The sequence below is a fragment of the Pimephales promelas genome, chromosome 6, assembly GCF_988280905.1.
Source record: "Pimephales promelas chromosome 6, fPimPro1.hap1.1, whole genome shotgun sequence".
Taxonomy (NCBI): Eukaryota; Metazoa; Chordata; class Actinopteri; order Cypriniformes; family Leuciscidae; genus Pimephales; species Pimephales promelas.
This window is the reverse complement of record NC_142774.1, coordinates 25503922-25507286: the sequence shown is the minus strand read 5'-3', so window position 1 is coordinate 25507286 and position 3365 is coordinate 25503922. Positions and strand designations below refer to the sequence as shown.

The 3365-nt window shown below is 36.8% G+C and overlaps 1 non-coding gene across 1 annotated transcript; it reads left to right on the top strand.

Annotated features, from left to right (window-relative positions):
- Positions 1 to 1072: 1072 nt before the first annotated feature.
- Positions 1073 to 1286, top strand: LOC148978586 (small nucleolar RNA U3). Its single transcript, XR_016169072.1, has one exon. It is a non-coding gene; the product is annotated as a small nucleolar RNA U3 (small nucleolar RNA).
- The last annotated feature ends 2079 nt before the right edge of the window (positions 1287 to 3365 follow it).

Here is a 3365-nt window from a genome sequence, read left to right as displayed (position 1 = left end):
GCTAAACAGGACATTATAATTCGCCCAGCTGACAAAGGGGGCGCTGTTGTTGTTATGGGACTAAAGAATTATGATTGTGGTATATTCAAATTATTAAATGATGAAAAACATTATCAGCCCCTTCCTCGCAACCCTACTTCCAGCACTAAAAGTATGATTGATGATTTTATTGATTCTTCTCATAAAAAAGCCTGGATTACTGATAAAGAAAGGGCTTTTTTATTAAGTGACCATCCTCGATGTCCAGTATTCTATGGTTTACCCAAAATTCACAAGCGACTTGATGATCCTCCTTTGCGCCCTATTGTATCCAGCATAGGAGCCTTAACTGAGCCTCTTTCACAATTTGTTGATTTTTTTCTTAGACAATATGTTCATGGTTTACCATCTTATCTTGGGGATTCAACTGATGTTCTAAATTTGATTGACAACCGGAAGTGTGAAAGTGATGATGTCCTTGTATCGTTAGATGTGCAAAGCCTATATACTTGTATACCTCATCACATAGGCTTACAAGCCATTTCACATTATTTAACTAGACGTCCCACTGATGTTTTACCTCCATCAGAATTTCTTTTAAACTTGATCGAGATTATCTTATCCAACAATTTTTTCAAATATAAGGATACATTTTATTTACAACTCCAAGGGACTGCAAACTACACTCAGGATAGATGGTTCTAAGTACAGAATCCTTTCTTATGAGGTGCTGAAGCACACGTTGGCCAAGAGAGAAACCGGCTGAAGAGTAAGAAGACAGAAACAGACTTGGAACATCTTTTCCTTTTTATCTACATAACTTTTCTTTTCAAAGATTTTCTACATTTAGCTTCAACAAATATTAACTACAAAGCATGACACGGGTAGCTAAGCTTACAAAAAAGTATGACGTTCCACATATCTTAACAGTAACAGTAGGCTTCAAAGAGATTTTGGAAGTCCTTTCTGCTTTTGGCTCCGATATATGTCATTGTCAAGTAAACTTTAAACCCCACAAAATTCAAATAGGCAAAACCCTTTCAGAGGAGAGGTGCAGCAGAATGGAATGCCGATTGAGTTAACATAAACCGTTAAGACTATATTTTCAGGGATCATTTCTATAGTTCTTTGCTTGGAAATGTGTTTCAAAAGTGTTTGTCTCCCAACCCATGATGATGAGTCATGATGCTCCTTCCTGAGCGTGAATTGGGCACAGATCGGCGACTTTGGTTGTGAGCTCTGTGTCGTTGATGAACGTTCAGTGTTGCTTTTTGCAATATTGAAGAAAGGAGTATGTTCTGAGTGGTGTTGGGCATGGAAGTCCTCTTTTGGTTTTTCTTTGTTTTTGCATCTGTAGGTCACATGCAGAAAATTTTATTGAAAGGCAGAACCATTTGCAATGATGCATGAATGTGTGTTGTATAAGAAGCATATATGTACACGTAGCCTACTGTTCGCGCTCACCTTATCACCTTATTCACATCTCACCAGCGCACATGGATCGGCGTTCGTAGATGGACTGGTAGAGACTATTAAAAGATGGCTTCTTCCTGTATTCGCGAAGTTGAGTTTCGAACGATAGAAAGCTTAATACAAATGGGTGAAGTGTCCCTTTAATGTAGAGCTTAGTGGAGGTGAATGTTAATTTCAAACGCAATAGAACATTAACCTGTCAGTGTCATTCACTGGACATTTCATTTCCGAACTGTCAAGATATGTACAACAAACAACGTAACAAAACATTGCCAAATTCACATTCATCTATTTCAGATGAAACTGAATGCGCTTTTAGTGACACTCACTGGACATTTCACTTTGAAAGTGCCGTGAAATTTGCAAGGAGCACCGTAATATTATATTCTGGGAACCACTCTCTTTTCCATGTGACATTTTTGCCTTCCAGGGGAAGATGGCAATGACAATGCCCATTTCCCCCCTGTATTTTCTTCCCATTTTTTATCACCTGTGAGGGTTTGCATTTCAATTATGTACTCAGAGACATAGGAAATGTATGGTTGTAATATGATAAGAGAAAGACAAGAAATATATACTAAACTGCACGTGTGATTAAAGGGGTGGTTGATTGCGATTTCACTTTTTTCATTTTAAATACTGTGTAATGTTGCTGTTGGTGCATGAACATTATTTGCGAAGTTCCAGCGCTGAAAGTTCAGTGTGAGCAGAGATATCGTCTTTTAAAAATCAGGAAGTTTAATGCCTACAAAAACGACTCGAATGGGACTACAACGGGTTTTATAAAAAACTAACCCATACATTTGTATCAATATGTAAATAATGAATATGTAAAAAAGGGCATGGCCATATTTCTACAGCTCATTGAAAGTGTGTTATTTTCACCTAGCTGTCAGGTCTTCTGTGGTCTGGCTTCCCACGGATGTTGTAGTTTGTCTACAATGGATACAATTTATGTTTGATTATGTTCCTGAAAATTACAATCGTAATTTAATCGTAATTTGGCTCTCTGTGCTGCGCATTTTACGAAAGACAGCTTCCAGAATCTCCACAAATTCAATGCCGGATTCAACAAGAAACTGTTACTAAAACATGAAGTAGTTTCAACTTTAAAACCAGAGGCAGCAGTTGCTGGGCCACAACCTGTAAGTAGGCTAAATCATTTTAAATGTATTTGCATGTATAATTTCAGACGTAATGTTTTAATTTTATCAAATGCCAGTGGCTTTAAAGCCACTTAGTTATGCTGTTTCGTGTCTACGATAAACTCGTACAAACATTTTGGACCTGAATTTGTATATGTACTAATTTTGTAAATGTATATATATATATATATATATATATATATATATATATATAAATATATATGACGTTATTTTTCGATTTGATCAAGAATGTAAACCAATGCCAATGCTGTTTGTGTAGTAGCCAGTCAGTTCGATGCTATTGGGTAAAACAAACATGTATAAAGTTAAAAAAAATAGACAAATTACTCTTCAGAAACGTTTTGTAAGAGCCGTGTTTGGGGAGGTTCCACTTTCTGGGTCTGATTCTGGCTACTGATACTGCAGTACGGGTAGCCTTTACTTACCTGTAAAAGTAATGGGCATGAAGTATCTGGACAATGTACACTACACAGTTCACAACACACCGGCCCAAACTAACCAATCTGAGCCTACTACCTGTTTCTGAGGGAGTGGTTTTTATCGAAATCAGGATGTAAACCGGTCGTTCAAACGAAAGAGGAGAAAGCGGCTTACAATAAAGGTGAAATTTATGAAAAGTAATACTTTTAAAAAAAGAAAAACCACGAATACATGTTATATTGCGCCCCATAAACACAATCATGCAAAGCAAAAAAGCAGTAAACCACCCCTTTAAACAAATAATAAAAATGTTAATGTTTCCTGGCA